The sequence below is a fragment of the Hyla sarda genome, unplaced genomic scaffold, assembly GCF_029499605.1.
Source record: "Hyla sarda isolate aHylSar1 unplaced genomic scaffold, aHylSar1.hap1 scaffold_1496, whole genome shotgun sequence".
NCBI classification, from domain to species: domain Eukaryota; kingdom Metazoa; phylum Chordata; class Amphibia; order Anura; family Hylidae; genus Hyla; species Hyla sarda.
Genome location: NW_026608130.1, coordinates 14,374 through 34,742, shown reverse-complemented (window position 1 = coordinate 34,742; position 20,369 = coordinate 14,374). Strand labels below are relative to the sequence as shown.

General features: G+C 40.9%; 1 long non-coding RNA gene across 1 annotated transcript in view; it reads left to right on the top strand.

Annotated features, from left to right (window-relative positions):
• The first annotated feature begins 869 nt into the window (after nucleotides 1–869).
• The window catches only part of LOC130308804 (uncharacterized), a 30,817-nt gene continuing 11,317 nt past the window's right edge, over nucleotides 870–20,369 (top strand). Inside the window, exons 1-2 of the long non-coding RNA XR_008857737.1 lie at nucleotides 870–891; nucleotides 1,000–1,050. This is a non-coding gene — a long non-coding RNA (uncharacterized LOC130308804). The remainder of the gene's footprint in view (nucleotides 892–999; nucleotides 1,051–20,369) is intronic.

The following is a 20,369-nucleotide window of genomic DNA, read 5'->3' as shown; positions in this document are numbered from 1 at the left end:
ATAATGTATAATGTATAATGTATAATATATAATGTATATAATGTATAATATATATATATATAATGTATAATGTATAATATATATAATGTATAATATATAGTGTATAATGTATAATGTATAATATATATATCATATATATAATGTATAATGTATAATATATAATGTATAATATATAATGTATAATGTATAATATATAATGTATATAATGTATAATATATATATATATATATATAATGTATAATGTATAATATATATAATGTATAATATATAGTGTATAATGTATAATGTATAATATATATATCATATATATAATGTATAATGTATAATATATAATGTATAATATATCATGTATAATGTACAATATATAATGTATAATATATAATGTATAATATATAATGTATAATATATCATGTATAATGTATAATATATAATGTATAATGTATAATGTATAATGTATAATATATATAATGTATAATGTATAATATATAATGTATAATATATCATGTATAATGTACAATATATAATGTATAATATATAATGTATAATATATAATGTATAATATATCATGTATAATGTATAATATATAATGTATAATGTATAATGTATAATGTATAATATATAATGTATATAATGTATAATATATATATATATAATGTATAATGTATAATATATATAATGTATAATATATAGTGTATAATGTATAATGTATAATATATATATCATATATATAATGTATAATGTATAATATATAATGTATAATATATCCCCGACACATGGAGGACGTCTCATCTTCTATTCTTCTCTATAATTATTCTGTCATTTCTTGTTTCACAGTTTGAGGCAAATGAGGAAGAATACAAAGAAAGTACCGACAATGCTGTAAGGGCCATGGTAAGAAATGTAACGTGTAGTGTCAGGTGCGGGGTCCTCCCTAATGACAACACTGATTAATATGAATAACGCCCTATAATAAAGGAGGCTTCTTCTTCTAATCCTCAGGCTTGTGCCGGTTGCGCTGCTGGTGGTTTCCTTGGGGAAGAAGAAACATTTGTAAGTGAAAACAGAGAAGATCTGTGTAAGATTAATAATGTATAGATATAATAAACCTCACATTATAGTATATACTGTATATAAGGAGCGTCACATTATAGTATATACTGTATATAAGGAGCGTCACATTATAGTATATACTGTATATAAGGAGCGTCACATTATAGTATATCCTGTATATAAGGAGCGTCACATTATAGTATATACTGTATATAAGGAGCGTCACATTATAGTATATACTGTAGATAAGGAGCGTCACATTATAGTATATACTGTAGATAAGGAGCGTCACATTATAGTATATACTGTAGATAAGGAGCGTCACATTATAGTATATACTGTAGATAAGGAGCGTCACATTATAGTATATACTGTATATAAGGAGCGTCACATTATAGTATATACTGTATATAAGGAGCGTCACATTATAGTATATACTGTATATAAGGAGCGTCACATTATAGTATATAATGTTGATAAGGAGCGTCACATTATAGTATATATTGTATATAAGGAGCGTCACATTATAGTATATACTGTAGATAAGGAGCGTCACATTATAGTATATACTGTAGATAAGGAGCATCACATTATGGTATATACTGTAGATAAGGAGCGTAACATTATAGTATATACTGTATATAAGGAGCGTCACATTATAGTATATACTCTATATAAGGAGCGTCACATTATAGTATATACTGTATATAAGGAGCGTCACATTATAGTATATACTGTATATAAGGAGCGTCACATTATAGTATATACTGTATATAAGGAGCGTCACATTATAGTATATACTGTAGATAAGGAGCGTCACATCATAGTATATACTGTATATAAGGAGCGTCACATCATAGTATATACTGTATATAAGGAGCGTCACATTATAGTATATACTGTATATAAGGAGCGTCACATTATAGTATATACTGTAGATAAGGAGCGTCACATTATAGTATATACTGTATATAAGGAACGTCACATTATAGTATATACTGTATATAAGGAGCGTCACATTATAGTATATACTGTATATAAGGAGCGTCACATTATAGTATATCCTGTATATAAGGAGCGTCACATTATGGTATATACTATATATAAGGAGAGTCACATTATAGTATATACTGTATATAAGGAGCGTCACATTATAGTATATACTGTAGATAAGGAGCGTCACATTATAGTATATACTTTATATAAGGAGCGTCACATTATAGTATATACTGTATATAAGGAGCGTCACATTATAGTATATACTGTATATAAGGAGCGTCACATTATAGTATATACTGTATATAAGGAGCGTCACATTATAGTATATACTGTATATAAGGAGCGTCACATTATAGTATATATTGTAGATAAGGAGCGTCACATTATAGTATATACTGTAGATAAGGAGCGTCACATTATTTGTATATACTGTATATAAGGAGAGTCACATTATAGTATATACTGTATATAAGGAGCGTCACATTATAGTATATCCTGTATATAAGGAGCGTCACATTATAGTATATACTGTATATAAGGAGCGTCACATTATAGTATATACTGTAGATAAGGAGCGTCACATTATAGTATATACTGTATATAAGGAGCGTCACATTATAGTATATCCTGTATATAAGGAGCGTCACATTATGGTATATACTGTATATAAGGAGCGTCACATTATAGTATATCCTGTATATAAGGAGCGTCACATTATAGTATATACTGTAGATAAGGAGCGTCACATTATAGTATATCCTGTATATAAGGAGCGTCACATTATAGTATATACTGTATATAAGGAGCGTCACATTATAGTATATCCTGTATATAAGGAGCGTCACATTATAGTATATACTGTATATAAGGAGCGTCACATTATAGTATATCCTGTATATAAGGAGCGTCACATTATGGTATATACTGTATATAAGGAGCGTCACATTATAGTATATCCTGTATATAAGGAGCGTCACATTATAGTATATACTGTAGATAAGGAGCGTCACATTATAGTATATCCTGTATATAAGGAGCGTCACATTATAGTATATACTGTATATAAGGAGCGTCACATTATAGTATATACTGTAGATAAGGAGCGTCACATTATAGTATATCCTGTATATAAGGAGCGTCACATTATAGTATATACTGTATATAAGGAGCGTCACATTATAGTATATCCTGTATATAAGGAGCGTCACATTATAGTATATGTTGGTGCCCTGAGAATAACTGGTATCGAAAGGGTTACCAAATCGTCCCGTGGAAGAGACCGAAAAGTAAAATTGCTTAATCACGAAGGTTTTTGGATCTTGATGTTCAACACCTCGTTTCCGAATGGACTTAATTAGAGATGAGCGAATCGAAGTTGACGAACCCGAATTCGTTACGAATTTCATGAAAAAGTCGATTTGCAACGAATACGAATATCGCCGCGATTCTATCGCACCAATCGCTTCATTAAACTCCATTTTACAGCGTTCCGGACTATTGTAGAGCTAAGATGGTGGATCCACATGTGAGTACATGGGGCAGGGGATTATGGGAGGGCGGGAAACAGCGGCGGGAATGAAGGTAGGCGGGCTGACCCTGAATCACATGTGAGATGCAGCCTATCAGTGTTCACTGACCCCTGTGATGTCACAGCCCTATATAATCGGCGGCCATCTTGCCTCTCTTCATTTCATCTATGCACTCAGATGGAGAGGACGGGACTGTGTGTGTGTGAATAGCTCATACCACAGCGTTACACTGCAACTGCTAGTCACATCAGCATTAGGGAAAGGCAGGAGTGCAGAGTGCTGAGCTGTTACTCTGAGAAGGATCATTGATTGCTAAACCTCCTATTCACGTTATAGAGCATTGCAGCAGAGAGGGGCAGATAGCTGTCAGCTGCCTCATACAGATCTCCAAGCTGCCTCAACTTTATCCACCATCTTATCTCCTCATTTTTCAGCTCTATTGAGTTTATTTTTTCTCCACAAATCTTTTGCTGCTCAGAATTGTGTGACAGAGTGCAATTTAGGGTTTAATCCCTGGATTTTTTTTTTGTGGTGCTGCACTGTCGGGTCCTGCTGCTGTTCAGAAATACATGATTGTTCAGAGGACTGTAGTGCATTTGCACCATTTTGTACCTGTTAATCTGTCAAGGGGCTACACACTGTGCAAGTCCAAACAATACTATTCGGCTGTTTTTTTTTTTTTTTATAGTTTTTTCTGTGTATAGTTAGGCATATTACTGCCCTCATCAGTGCATACCGCATAGGTTCATGTACATCCAAGTATTGTGCCATCTAGTACCTGTTAATCTGTCAAGGGCCTACATACTGTTCAAGGACAGCCGTAAGTAATCACCTGCTGCTGTTCTAGACAAATACTGTTTAAAGAGTAGTGTAGCTTATTGTAATACCCTCATATACGCACTAAGTATGTCAGGCAGAGAAGTGCCAGGACGTGCACAGAGGAGTGGCAGAGGCCTAAATACCTCAGGCAGAGTTGGCAGCAGACTTGGGGCGAGTGGCAGCAGGAGTCACAGCGAGAGGCCTGAGCTCCCGTTATCAGCCAGCGGTCGTGTCTCCACCAGCAACCCATCTGCCGTCGTGGATTGGTTAACACGGTCATCCACATCATCACAAGTGACATCTGACACCCCCAGTCAACAGTCGGTGGATTCCTCAGACACAACCCTCATTTGGTATGGCCCGGGAGCAGTCCCTGTCCTCCCATTGCCTTTGTCCTATGCTGTTTCCTCTCCTAGACAAGTATCTTATGCTGTGGGTTCAGCTCCACTATTTACTGAGGACGATCTAATAGAGGACAGTCAGCAGCTACTGGACAGCCAAGAAGGGGAGGAGACATGCGCCACTTGCTCCGCTAGGCGGCCAAGTAGTGATGCGGAGAGTGAAGTGGGAGGCGGTGTTTCAAGTGTTCAGGGTCCTGAAGCAGACACTGTTGGGGAACCTGAGGAGGACATCAGTGACCTGCACACACCTGTTGATGATGATGAAGCCGATCGCAATTGGGAGCCGGGTGCAGAAGGGGCTTCATCGTCATCAGGAGAAGAGAGTTGCAGGTTGCCCTTGAGGCAGCAAGGCGGTAGCACGGTTGGCAGTCAGCATGGTGGTAGTAGTGGAAATTCAGGAGCCAAACGTGCCCGGGGGAGACCACCTGCTTCGCGGCAGCCTACCTTTCCGGGAGGTAGTGGAACAGAGGTTCCTGGAGACGGCGCCAGTAGCAGTTAAATAGTGCGGACTGTGGGTGGGAAAATCAGCTACTCGGCAGTGTGGAAGTTTTTCATAAGGCATCGGGAGGAGGTTCACATAGCCACATGCAAGATCTGTCAGCAGAAAGTGAAGCATAGCCAGGGTCCCAATGTCTGCACCACGGCCCTGCGTGAACACATGCTTCACCACCATAAAGCGGCCTGGGAGCATCCTGGCTCTGATGTAGTGGTCCAGCCTGCTGCATCACCCAATGGCCATCCGCTCCCTCCTTCATCCAGCCAAGGCTCCACCACTTCAGTGGAAAGGGAGCTGTGTGTCAAACCCTCCTTCTGTCGCTCCTGCTTCTCCTTTTTAGTCAGCCATTCCGCCAACAATCCATCGGCAATCCATCCAACAGTGCAGAAGTTGAATGTGCTCCTGTCCAAGTTGCTGGTATTGCAGTCCCTCCTTTTTCAAGTGAAGGACTCTGCACCTTTCAGGGAATTGATGGCTTGTGCCGAGCTGAGGTGGAGAGTCCCAAGCCGTCATTTCTTTGCGAAGAAGTCAGTACCAGCCCTGCATAAGTATGTACAAGAGAAGGTGGGCCAGTCCTTGAGCCTGTCGGTGTGTTCAAAAGTGCACGGCAGCGCCGACGTGTGGAGCTGTAACTACGGGCAGGGACAATACTTGTCTTTTACGGCTCACTGGGTAAATGTGGTTCCTGCACAGCCACAACAGCAACTTGGACAGGTCACACCGCTTCCTCCTCCACGCTCTCGCTCCCAGGCAGTTGGTCCTGTTACAGTGTGCGACGCCGCCTCCTCATGCTCCACCGTGTCCTCGGCTTCCACTGCACGTCCAAATCTCATGCCCATTCATCATACCATGTGTGTAGGGCACGGCTAAAGTTCATTCCTAAAGAAATCCGAGTATGGCTTACTCCACGAAATCTGGAAATGGGAACCATGGTGACCGACAGCGGGAAGAACATTGTGTCCGCGCTGCAACAAGGAAGTGTGAAACATGCGCCCTGCATGGCACACGTGTTGAATCTGGTTCTCAAGCACTTCCTCAAGTTTTCACCCTATTTGCAAAACACCCTGAAAATGGCAAGGAAACTGTGCATGCACTTCAGCCACTCGTACACCGCCAAGCACACCTTCCTTGAGCTGCAGCGTCAGAACGGTATCCCACAACATAGTCTTATTTGTGATGTTGCCACACGTTGGAATTCCACCCTCCATATGTTGGACAGACTATACGAGCAAAGAAAAGCCATTACTGATTTCTTGATGATCCAAGCAGATAGGAGTACTCCCCTGTGTAACTTCAATGTGAACCAGTGGCAGCTCATACGTGACACCTGTCGTTTGCTGAGGCCCTTTGAGGAAGCCACATTATTTGTGAGTCGCCTGGATTATGCCATGAATGACGTAATTCCACTTCTACATTTCCTACAACAAATGATTGAAACCATGGCTGGCCACGGCAATGGAGACGTTGCGCCTACATCTCAAGGCTACATGAGCCTGGAGGAGGAGGATGATGAGGGGCAGAGCGGAGCACCGTTTGAGTTGGATGAGATGGCCGGTGTTTCTAGTCATTGGACAGGAGAGGAGGAGCAGGAGCAGCCAGAGGAGCTGGAGGGTTATGAGGAAGTTGAGACAGAGGACCCAGACACACAGTGGCAGTATGCAGTGGAGATGGAGGCAGGTAGTCCCTCCAAGTCATTGGCGCAAATTGCACGATGCATGCTCAGTTGCTTGCGTAGTGACCCCCGAATTGTCAAAATTTGTCAGCGGGATGACTTCTGGATCTCCACCTTATTAGACCCTCGCTACAGTCCCAAAATGGGGGCCTTTTTTATACCCACTGAGAGGGAGGACAAACTGACCTACTACAGAGACATTCTGCGTAGTCAGTTGGCTGATTCCTATCGGCCACATGGTCCATCCACTCGCAGGTCTGACTCGGGGGGCCCTCTGCGCTCACCTTCCACTGCCATGGCTTGCTGAGGAGGGGTGGGAGGAGCAGTACCAGCTCAATCAGCAGCAGCCTGAGTCTACAGTCACTAATGAGTAGCTTCCTTTAGCCGCATAGTGAAGCTACTCATCAGCAGCAGGTGGACATGGAGCAGGACCTGAACCAGCAGGTGGTGGCTTACCTCGACAAGACCCTGCCAACAACCGTTGAAGATCCGCTGGACTTCTGGGCAGCCAAACTCGATTTATGGCCGCAACTAGCGGAGTTTGCCCTGGAAAAGCTGTCCTGCCCGGCCAGTAGTGTGCCATCAGAGCGGGTGTTTAGTGCGGCCGGGGCCATAGTCACCCCAAGGCGAACTCGTCTATCCACTAAAAATGTGGAGAGACTGACGTTTGTCAAGATGAATCAGGGATGGATCAGCCAGGATTTCCAGCCACCAATGACAGATGGGTCTGAGTAGATTGACCATGCTCCTACAACAAAATTTTCTCTATTGTGGTTGGTTATGAAACCCTCTGGGGCAGACCTGGGGATTGTATGGCCCACTTGACACATACGGCCCTTTGATTGGCTCTGACCGGCCCGTGCTGATTGGGGGACAACTATGCTGCCTAATCTGGGGGACATCTATGCTGCCTAATCTGGGGGACAAGTATGCTCCTAATCTGGGTGACATCTATGCTGCCTAATCTGGGGGACAACTATGGTCCTAATCTGGGGGACATCTATGCTGCATAATCTGGGGGACAACTATGCTCCTAATATGGGGAAAACTTAAGCTTCTGGCTTTGGGCCTATAATATTTTGAAGTTTAGCAGTAGCTAAATGCATGCTTAATGCAAATGTCAACATTGATCTTCAAATGTAAGGGGTTATGAAACCCTCTTGGGTACTGCGAATGACTGCTCCAGACTCATTCTGTGTCTTTCACAAACTACTTGCCTCCCTGGTGCCTCAGGCCTTGGGCCTATAATTTTTTGAAGTTTAGCAGTAGCTAAATACATGCTTAATGCAAATGTAAACATTGATCTTTAAATGTAAGGGGTAATGAAAACCTCTTGGGTACTGCAAATGCATGCTCCAGATTCATTCTGTATCTTACAGGAACTACTTGCCTCCCTGGTTCCTCTGGCCTTGGGCCTTAAATTTTTGGTAGTTTAGCAGTAGCTAAATACATGCTTAATGCAAATTTCAACAATGATCGTTAAATTCTCGGCGCTCTGCCAGGGCCTTCTCCTACCCCGCCTGGGCCGATCCGAGGACCTCACTAACCAACTCACTAACTAATCCAATCGCTTATAACGACGGGCGGTGTATACAAAGGGCAGGGACTTAATAAACGCCAGCTTATGACCCTCACTTACTGGTAATTCCTCGTTTTAAGATTAAATAATTGCAATCACAGATCCCTATCACGAACTGGTTTCAGCGTGCAACGCGCACCTGTCCTTGAAAGATAGAGACACGCTAATCCGTTCAGTGGAGCGCTAGTGCGGCCCAGGACATCTGAGGCCATAACACACCTGTTATTGCTCGATCTCGCAATTGATCGGGCAAGGTAAGGGGTTATTAAAGCCTCTTGGGTACTGCTGAGGCCTACTCCTGACTGCTCCTCGTGCAATGTATGGGGTAATTAAACACTCTTGGGTAGTGAAGAAAAGAAAGCAGGAGCCAGCGCACAGTCTTCAGATTTATTCAAGAGGTATACAAAGGTAACAGGATAGTACACATACCGGAGCGCACAGTCTTCAGATTTATTCAAGAGGTATACAAAGGTAACAGGATAGTACACATACCGGAGCGCACAGTCTTCAGATTTATTCAAGAGGTATACAAAGGTAACAGGATAGTACACATACCGGAGCGCACAGTCTTCAGATTTATTCAAGAGGTATACAAAGGTAACAGGATAGTACACATACCGGCACTCCGGATAGGATGTGACGCGTTTCGGGTCACGTGACCCTTTGTCAAACAGATAATTGGGTAGAGACTGGCTACCTTTTTATATGGTGTTTCACAGGTGCAGCTTGACTGGCTAATGAAAAAAAGTTCATTAACCCTCAATAGCTCAAACATTGTGAAAAACATCGAACAAGCTTTACAGGAAAATGTTACAAAACATGCACAAAAGCACAAATATAAATAGGTTACGTTGCATATTACAAGGTTCTATATGCTAACATAATAACATGTTACATGATTAAAGATAAAGTATGGAATTGGTATAATATTGCAGAAAAGAGGTGTAGGACTAATCGTAGTACAGGATAATATCAGATCTAAAATTAAGACCATGCGGCTGGTAACTGCGTAAATTATATATCCAAAAGATTTCTCTGTTGCGAAGGGTTTTAACCCTGTCACCACCTCGTTTCTGCTTGTGAACCAATTCTATACCATGGAAAGAAAAATGGGATGTGTCACGGTTATGTTTGTCACAAAAGTGTTTTGAAACACTAGATATATTGACATGATGAGGATTTAAAATGCCTCTAATATGCTCCTGAATCCTGATTTTAAGTGGGCGTTTAGTGCTTCCTATATAAGATAGGTTGCAAAGTTTGCAACAAATCCTATATACCACAAAGGTAGTTTGGCAGTTTATAAAGGATTTTATGGGCAAGCTGTGTTGAGCAGAAAGTCCAGGTGTGAATTTACACTTATCGGCGTATCTGCAAACAACACATCTTGAGTTGCCACAAGGAAAAAAACCTTTAACTTTGAGCCAATTGTCGGCTCGTGGACGCACACTGGGTAACATGCTAGGAGATAGCATGCCACCCAGTGTGGGTGCTTTCCTGGAAGAAAAATTACATCCATTTTTAAGAATTTTAGCTAATGTTGGATCCTGGTCCAAAATGGGAAGATATTTTTTTATGATTTTTAGAATTTGATGATATTCGTTGCTATAAGTGGTAACAAAGCAAACTTTGGATGCACTCACAGGTGCATTCACACGTTGCGTTTTAGATACCAGCAAAGAATTCCTTTCTTTTCCACTGACTATAGATCGAGCCCGATCTATGGTCCACCATGGATAACCTCTATCCCTTAACCTAGAAGTAATCAAGGTGGATTCCACATTGAATGAATGGGGAGAGGAACAGTTACGTTTTGCTCTAGTAAATTCACCTACGGGAACAGATTGTATGGTGTGTTGAGGATGGCATGATTCTGCCCGTAATAGAGTATTGCCGGCACTGGGTTTTCTGTATGTGCATGTATGCACACTGTTATTTTCCGCAGAAAGAAAGATGTCCAAAAATTGAACCTTTGTTTCATGCCAGGAAAAAGTAAAAAACAAGTTGTGAAAATTATTATTGACATAATCAATGAACTTGTGTGCACGGTCTTGTGTGGACGACCATATGATGATCACGTCATCCACAAAGCGACCGTACCACACAATGTCTGAAAAAAAGGGATTATCCTCGCAAAAGATATACTGGAGTTCCCACCAAAAAACATAAAGGTTAGCTGCAGATGGGGAGGACTTAGCCCCCATTGAAGCTCCTGTTTTTTGTAGAAAAAATTGGTCTTCAAACATAAAAAAGTTATGTGATAAAATGTAATGCAGTGCCTCCAATGTGAATGACTTTAGTTCGGAACTGTAAATGGAAAACAAATCCATGACATCCGAAACTGCTTGTACTGACAAAGCATGTGGTAATGATGAATATAAAGATTCAATATCCATTGTGAGCCAAGAATAGGAATTATTCCATTTTATTTGGTTCACAATGGATAGTAAATGTTGGCTGTCCTTAATGTAACTGGGGCATAACGGTACAAGGGGCTGAAGAATAGAATCCACCCATTCACACAAATGTTCATTTAAAGAGCCGATGCCCGCCACGATGGGTCTCATGGGTGGCGGGAATCGGCCCTTGTGAACCTTTGGGAGTGAGTGGAAAATCGGGGTAATAGGATTAGATACTAACATGTAATCATATTGCTTTTGAGTGATAACTCCCATTTGTAATCCTGTATTGAGAAGTTGAGTCAGATTCTCAGTGAACATCACTGTAGGATCAGATTTCAACCGACAATATGTACTGGTGTCATCTAAGAGGGTTTGATTCAACTGGCAATAAAGTGATCTATTCATGCATATCACAGAACCCCCTTTGTCAGCCGACCGAACTACCAACTCCCGATTGTCACGTAACTGACAGATAGCCACCCACACTGGGTGGCATGCTATCTCCTAGCATGTTACCCAGTGTGCGTCCACGAGCCGACAATTGGCTCAAAGTTAAAGGTTTTTTTCCTTGTGGCAACTCAAGATGTGTTGTTTGCAGATACGCCGATAAGTGTAAATTCACACCTGGACTTTCTGCTCAACACAGCTTGCCCATAAAATCCTTTATAAACTGCCAAACTACCTTTGTGGTATATAGGATTTGTTGCAAACTTTGCAACCTATCTTATATAGGAAGCACTAAACGCCCACTTAAAATCAGGATTCAGGAGCATATTAGAGGCATTTTAAATCCTCATCATGTCAATATATCTAGTGTTTCAAAACACTTTTGTGACAAACATAACCGTGACACATCCCATTTTTCTTTCCATGGTATAGAATTGGTTCACAAGCAGAAACGAGGTGGTGACAGGGTTAAAACCCTTCGCAACAGAGAAATCTTTTGGATATATAATTTACGCAGTTACCAGCCGCATGGTCTTAATTTTAGATCTGATATTATCCTGTACTACGATTAGTCCTACACCTCTTTTCTGCAATATTATACCAATTCCATACTTTATCTTTAATCATGTAACATGTTATTATGTTAGCATATAGAACCTTGTAATATGCAACGTAACCTATTTATATTTGTGCTTTTGTGCATGTTTTGTAACATTTTCCTGTAAAGCTTGTTCGATGTTTTTCACAATGTTTGAGCTATTGAGGGTTAATGAACTTTTTTTCATTAGCCAGTCAAGCTGCACCTGTGAAACACCATATAAAAAGGTAGCCAGTCTCTACCCAATTATCTGTTTGACAAAGGGTCACGTGACCCGAAACGCGTCACATCCTATCCGGAGTGCCGGTATGTGTACTATCCTGTTACCTTTGTATACCTCTTGAATAAACCTGAAGACTGTGCGCTGGCTCCTGCTTTCTTTTCTTCATATTTCTGAGGAGATTGCCGAGCGCAAGGAAAGGTGTAGCTGACTATCTTCCATTTCACTCTTGGGTAGTGCTGAGGCCTACTCCTGACTGCTCCTGGTGTAATGTATGGGGTAATTAAACACTCTTGGGTTGTGTTATTGTTAAATTTACTGGTAATTTTATCACTAATAAAATTGAATTTTGCAGAATGCTAATCGTTACACAACGGAACGCTTGTTGCGTGTGATTTTTTAATGAAAAAAAATAGATGGAGAGGGATTAACTCTGCTTCATCATTTTTGGCGAATAGAATCCTTTTGCCATCTGATTGTTTGGAGACAGATGCGCTTACACACATGTAATAATTTTTTTTACCAAATTTCAAACATTGTGTGGTTTATTACTTTTGAGAAGAATGTCTTTGGGTGGTCCACCATCCTGCATTATAGAGTCTTCTGAACTGCTGTATATGCGCTTGTTTTTAAAAAAAAAAAAAGGTATTTTGTCCGACAATTTCAATAAAATTTTGCGTTTTTTTGGGGTGGATTGTGAAGCCCGGGTGACGGGTGTGTAGTGTGTACTCGTGCATCAGTCAACTCCAGTCTGTGTCCGTTAGGCAATATATGGGTTACTGATGCAGCAGAGGTGGGGCCTTGGTCTTGGAATTTCAATAATTTAAATTTTTTTTACATATTTATTATATTATAGAAGAATGTCTTTGGGTGGTCCACCGTCCTGCATTATAGAGTCTTCTGAACTGCTGTATATGTGCTTGTTTTAACAAAAAGGTATTTTGTCAGACAATTTCAAAAAAAATTGCGTTTTTTTGGGGTGGATTGTGAATCCCGGGTGTGTACTCGTGCATCAGCCAACTCCAGGCTGTGTCTTTCAGGCAATCTATGGGTTACTGATGCAGCTGAGGTGGGGCCTGGGTCTAGGAATTTCAATTTAAAAAAAAAAAAATTCAACAATTGTGTGGTTCATTATTTTTGAGAAGAAAGTCTTTGGGTGGTCCACCGTCCTGCCTTATAGAGTCTTCTGAAATGTTGGATATGCGCTTGTGCTTACACAAAGTTGTAAATAAAAAAAAAAAATGTATACAATTTTGTTGATTTTGGGGCGGATTGTGAAGCCCTGTGTGTACTGGTGCATCAGCCAACTCCAGGGTGTGTCCTTCAGGCAATAAATGGGTTCCTGATGCCGCAGAGGTGGGGCCTGGGTCTGGGAATTTAACATTTTTGAATTGCGGGTGCTACAAAAAAAGATGGACACACCCTAATCCGTTCAGTGGAGCGCGCCTGCGGCCCCGGACATCTGAGGGCATAACACACCTGTTATTGCTCGATCTCAGGAGAAGGGGGTTCATCATCGGGAGAAGAGAGTTGCAGGTTGCCCTTGAGTCAGCAAGGCAGTAGCACGGTTGGCAGTCAGCGTGGTGTGACAGTAGTGGAAATTCTGGAGCCAAACGTGCCCGGGGGAGACCATCTGCTTCGCGGCATTTTACCTTTCCGGGAGTTAGCGGGTTACCAGCATCGGTCGATGAAAGATAGAGACACGCTAATCCGTTCAGTGGAGCGCGCCTGCGGCCCAGGACATCTGAGGTCATAACACACCTGGTATTGCTTGATCTCGCGATTGATCGTGCAAAGGTAGGGGGTTATTACAGCCTCTTGGGTACTGCTGAGGCCTACTCTTGACTGCTCCTGGTGCAATGTATGGGGTAATTAAACACTCTTGGGTAGTGTTTTTTTTTTATTTACTGATAATTTTATCAGTAATAAAATTGAATTTTCCAGAATGCTAATCGGTACACAACGGAACGCTTGTTGTGTGTGATTTTTTAATGAAAAAAAAAATAAAAATACGGACAGGGATTAACTCTGCTTCATCATTTTGGGTGAAAAAAATCCTTTGGTGATCTGATCTTTTGGAGACAGATGCGCTTACACACATGTTGAATTAGTTTTTGTAAAAAAATTTCAAACATTGTGTGGTTTATTATTTTTGAGAAGAATGTTTTTGGGTGGTCCACCGTCCTGCATTATAGAGTCTTGTGAACTGTTGGATATGCGCTTGTTCTTACACAAGGGTATTTCTTTAAAACATTTCTAAAATGTTGTTGTTTTTTGGAGGGGATTGTGAAGCCCAGGTGTGTACTGGTGCATCAGCCAACTCCAAGCTGTGTCCTACAGGCAATATATGGATTACTGATGCCACAGAGGTGGGGCCTGGGTCTTGAAATTTCAAATTTTTGGATAGCGGGTGCTACCAATGAGAAATCTTTGACAAAAATGTCATATATTGTGTTAGTTTTTTTTGGGGGGGGATTGTGAAGCCCTGGTGAGTACTCTTGCATCAGCCAACTCCAAGCTGTGTCATGCAGGAAATATATGGGTTACTGATGCCACAGGGGTGGGGCCTGGTTCTGGAAATTTCTAATTTTTGGATAGCGGGTGCTAACAATGAGAAATCTTTGACAAAAATTTCTCATTGTGTTGATTTTGGAGGGGGGATTGTGAAGCCCTGGTGTCTGGAAATATAGGCTAGAAATAGCCTTTTTTAACATCGATTCGCCGCGAATAAATTCGGATCGAAACAAACTTTTCGGGAAAATTCGGCGAATCGGCCGAATCGAATTTTGAAAAGTTCGCTCATCTCTACTTATAAGTTGTCAAATTTAGTTGAAAAGTTTGCGATTTTTTTAAAGCGCAACAGTAATAGAAAAGTATGTAATCATTGGGATAATTTTAATCGTATTGACCCACAGAATAAAGAACACACGTGTGAAAACGAAACCTTCCAAAATTAGCAAAATTGTGGTTTTCTTTTTTTCCCACACAAATAGTATTTTTTTGATTGGGCCATACATTTTATTGTAAAATAAGTGATATCATTAAATAGGACAACTGGTCGCACAAAAAAAACAAGCCCTCATACGGGTCTGTGGATGAAAATATAAGAGTTCTGATTTTTAGAAGGCGAGGAGGAAAAAAGCGAAAATGCAAAAATAAAATTGTCCTGGTCCTTAAGGTCAAAATGGGCTTGGTCCTTAACCCCTTAACCCCTTAAGGACTCTGGGTTTTTCCGTTTTTGCACTTTCGTTTTTTCCTCCTTACCTTTTAAAAATCATAACCCTTTCAATTTTCCACCTAAAAATCCATATTATGGCTTATTTTTTGCGTCACCAATTCTACTTTGCAGTTACATTAGTCATTTTACCCAAAAATGCACGGCGAAACGGAAAAAAAAATCATTGTGCGACAAAATCGGAAAAAAACGCCATTTTGTAACTTTTGGGGGCTTCCGTTTCTACGCAGTGCATATTTCAGTAAAAATTACACCTTATCATTATTCTGTAGGTCCATACGGTTAAAATGATCCCCTACTTATATAGGTTTGATTTTGTCGCACTTCTGGAAAAAATCATAACTACATGCAGGAAAATTTAAATGTCATCTTCTGACCCCTATAACTTTTTTATTTTTCCACGTACAGGGCGGTATGAGGACTCATTTTTTGCGGCGTGATCTGAAGTATTTATTGGTATGATTTTTGTTTTGATCGGACTTTTTGATCACTTTTTATTCATTTTTTTAATGGTATAAAAAGTGACCAAAATACGCTTTTTTGGACTTTGGAATTTTTTTTGCGCGTACGCCATTGACCGTGCGGTTTAATTAATGATATATTTTTTATAGTTTGGACATTTACGGACGCGGCGATACCACATATGTTTATTTTCTTTTTTTTTACACAGTTTTATTTTTTTTATGGGAAAAGGAGGGTGATTCAAACTTTTATTAGGGAAGGGGTTAAATGACCTTTATTAACACTTTTTTTTTTAAACATTTTTTTTGCAGTGTTATAGATCCCATAGGGACCTATAACACTGCACACACTGATCTCCTATGCTGATCACTGGCGTGTATTAACACGCCTGTGATCAGCATTATCGGCGCTTGACTGCTCCTGCCTGGATCTCAGGCACGGAGCAGTCATTCGTCGATCGGACACCGAGGAGGCAGGTAAGGGCCCTCCCGGTGTCCGATTAGCTGTTCGGGACGCCGCGATTTCATCGCGGAGGTCCCGAACAGCCCGACTGAGCAGCCGGGTCACTTTCAGTTTCACTTTAGAAGCGGCGGTCCGGCTTTGACCGCCGCTTCTAAAGGGTTAATACCGCACATTGCCACGATCGGCGATGTGTGGTATTAGCCGCGGGTCCCGGCCGTTGATGAGCGCCGGGACCGCCGCGATATGATGCAGGATCGCGGCGCGATCCCGCTTCATATCGCGGGAGCCGGCGCAGGACGTAAATATACGTCCTGCGTCCTTAAGGACCCATGACGTACTGGTACATCATGAGTCCGCTCCCTTTCTATAACGCGGGGGGCTGTGGCTAATAGCGCGCGGCATTGATCATGGTGCCGCACACTATTAACCCTTTAGACGCGGCGTTCAAAGTTGAACACGCGTCTTAAGTGAAAGTAAAACAATGTCGGTTAGCTCAGGGAGCTGTTTGGGATAACCGCAATGAAATCGCGGCATCCCAAACAGCTTACAGGACAGCTGGAGGGTCCCTTACCTTGCCTCCATGTTGTCCGATCGCCGAATGACTGCTCAGTGCCTGAGATCCATTCATGAGCAGTCAAGTGGCAGAATCATTGATCACTGGTTTCCTATGAGAAACCAGTTATCAATGTAAAAGATCAGTGTGTGCAGTTTTATAGCTCCATATGGGATAACAATGATCAGTGTAAGAGATCAGTATGTGCAGTGTTATATCCCCAATGGGATAACAATGATCAGTATAATAGATCAGTGTATGCAGTGTTATAGTCTCCTATGGGATAACAATGATCAGTGTGTGCAGTGTTATAGTCTCCTATGGGATAACAATGATCAGTATAATAGATCAGTGTGTGCAGTGTTATAGACTTCTGTGGGATAGCAATGATCAGTGTGTGCAGTGTTATAGTCTCCTATGGGATAACAATGATCAGTGTGTGCAGTGTTATAGTCTCCCATGGGATAACAACGATCAGTATAAGAGATCAGTGTGTGCAGTGTTATAGTCTCCTATGGGATAACAATGATCAGTGTGTGCAGTGTTATAGTCTCCTATGGGATAACAATGATCAGTGTGTGCAGTGTTATAGTCCCCTATGGGATAACAATGATCAGTGTAAGAAATCAGTGTGTGCAGTATTATAGTCCCCTATGGGAGCTATAACATTGCAAAAAAAAAAGTGAATAAAGATCATTTAACCCCTTCCCTAATAAGAGTTTGCATCACTCCCCTTTTCCCATTTAAAAAAAAAAACTGAGTAAATAAAAATAAACATGTGGTATCGCCGCGTGCGGAAATGTCCGAATTATAAAAATATATTGTTAATTCAACCACACGGTCAATGACGTACGCGCCAGTAAGTCCTATCAATGCAAAAATGTTACCCCTAAAAACTTCAGATCATGACGCAAAAAATGAGCCCTCATACCTGCCTGTATGCGGAAAAATAAAAGTTATAGGGGTCAGAAGATGAGAATTTTAAACGTATACATTTTCCTGCTTGTAGTTATGATTTTTTTTTGAAGAATTACGACAAAATCAAACCTATATAAGAAGGGAATCATTTTAATTAGATGGACCTACAGAATAAAGAGAAGGAGTTATTTTTACCAAAAAATGTACTGTGTAGAAACGGAAGACCCCAAAATTTACAAAATGGGGTTTTACTTTCTATTTTGTCTCACAATAATTTTTTTTCCGTTTCGCCGCACATTTTATGGGTAAAATGGCTGACGTCATTACAAAGTAGAATTGGTGGCGCAAAAAATAAGCCATCATATGGATTTTAGGTGCAAAATTGAAAGAGTTATGATTCTTAAGGTGAGGAGGAAAAAACAAAAATGCAAAAAAAAAACCCGGGTCCTTAAAGGGGTACTCCGCCCCAAGACATCTTATCCCCTATCCAAAGGATAGGGGATAAGATGTCAGATTGCCGCGGTCCTGCTGCTGGGAAGCCCTGGGATCCCTGCTGCGGCACCCCGCTATCATTACTGCACAGAGCGAGTTGGCTCTGTGCGTAATGACGGGCGATACAGGGGACTGAGCAGCGTGACATCATGGCTCCGCCCCTCGTGACATCACGGCCCGTCCCCTTAATGCAAGTCTATGGGAGGGGGCGTGATGACCGCTACGCCCCCTCCTATAGACTTGTATTGAAAGGGACGGGCCGTGACGTCCCGAGGGGCGGAGCCGTGACGTAACGATGCTCTGGCCCCTGTATTGCACAAAGCCAACTCGCTCTGGGCAGTAATGATAGCGCGGTGCCGCAGCGGGGATCCCAGGGCTCCCCAGCAGCGGGACCGCTGCGATCTGACATCTTATCCCCTATCCTTTGGATAGGGGATAAGATGTCTAGGGGCGGAGTATCCCTTTAAGGGGTTAAAGAATTTAGAAAGAGCGTGCTTCAATTCCATATGGTATTTATTATATATAAAATAAAATATATATAAAATGACACACATATCTTATAACAAGCCCTAATATCACTTTCCTACCACTGCCTAGTAATGGAAATATTAATAGAAATTGCTGCACTGTTGCTAGGTAAAGCAATATTAGATCAATAAGCAATATATAATAGTAAACTGATAGATCGGCAACTAATACTCCGAACGCTGGATGTACTAGTATTATTTTGTGTTCGTTCTTTACCATATTAAAATATCTTATAAATAAAAAAATAAACAGATATATATATACCCTTAAGGAGTGATCGTTTTTCCATTTTTGGACTTTTGTTTTTTCCGCCTCACCTTTTAAAAATCATAACCCTTTCAGTTTTCCACCTACAGACCCATATGATTGCTTGTTTTTTGTGCCACCAATTGTACTTTGTAATGACATCAGTCATTTTACCAAAAAATAAATGGGGAAATAAAAAAATATATATATTTGGGGGAAAAAATTGAAAAAAATTGTAATTTTTGGGGCTTCCTTTTCTACGCAGTGCATCTTTCGGTAAACATGACACCTTTTCTATATTCTGTATCGTTAATTAAATCGCACGTGTACGCCATTGACCATACACTTTTATTTCCAATATATTTTTTATTGTTCAGACATTTACCCACCCGGCCATACCACATATGTTTATATTTATTTTTATTTACATAGTTTTTTTTTTTCCAATGGGAAAAGGGGGGTGATTTAAACTTTTATTAGGGAAGGGGTTAAATCACATATAATAACTTTTTTTTTCTTTTCAATGTTATAGCTCCCATAGGAGACTATAACATGCAATACACGGATTGTAGACACTGTATAATGTTATGTCATTGCATTGCATTGATCAGTGTTTTTGGCACTCGATTGCTCCAGCCTGGATCTCTGGCGTCCAATCAGCAATTTTTTGCTCCATGCCGAAAGAGGAAGGTGGGGCCCTCCTCGTGTGTCCTCAGCTGATCGGGACACCACGGTTTTACCAGCCCGACTAAGCTGCCAGGAAGCATTTGTTTACATTTTAGATGTGGCAATCAACTTTGATAGCCGTGTCTAAGGTTTTAATACTGGGCATCACCGCGATCGGTGATGTCCAGCATTAGCCACAGGTCCCGGCCATTGCTAGGTGTAAGAACCGACCCAATATGATGCCGTGCATCCTTAACAGGATCATTTTCAAATAACAAGGGGATCTGGTTATATTAATCAGTAATTTCAACAAATTTTTGTAACATGTTTTTTTATGCTACTTTTTTATGGTGGTGATTTGCCTCCCTTGCGCCAAATTTTGCACCTATTTAAAGAAGTCATATTTTAATAAATTCCAGACTCACGCATACCACAGCCAAACACAGGAATGCGCGTATATGAAAAGTTGCAAAAAACACACTGCACCAAAATATTGCGACAATTTTACCAAGAAAACAAGGGTAAAATGCTTTGTAAATATCTACATAGTTTCTGTATAAATCAGTAGTCAGACCACATATGGAGTATTGTGTTA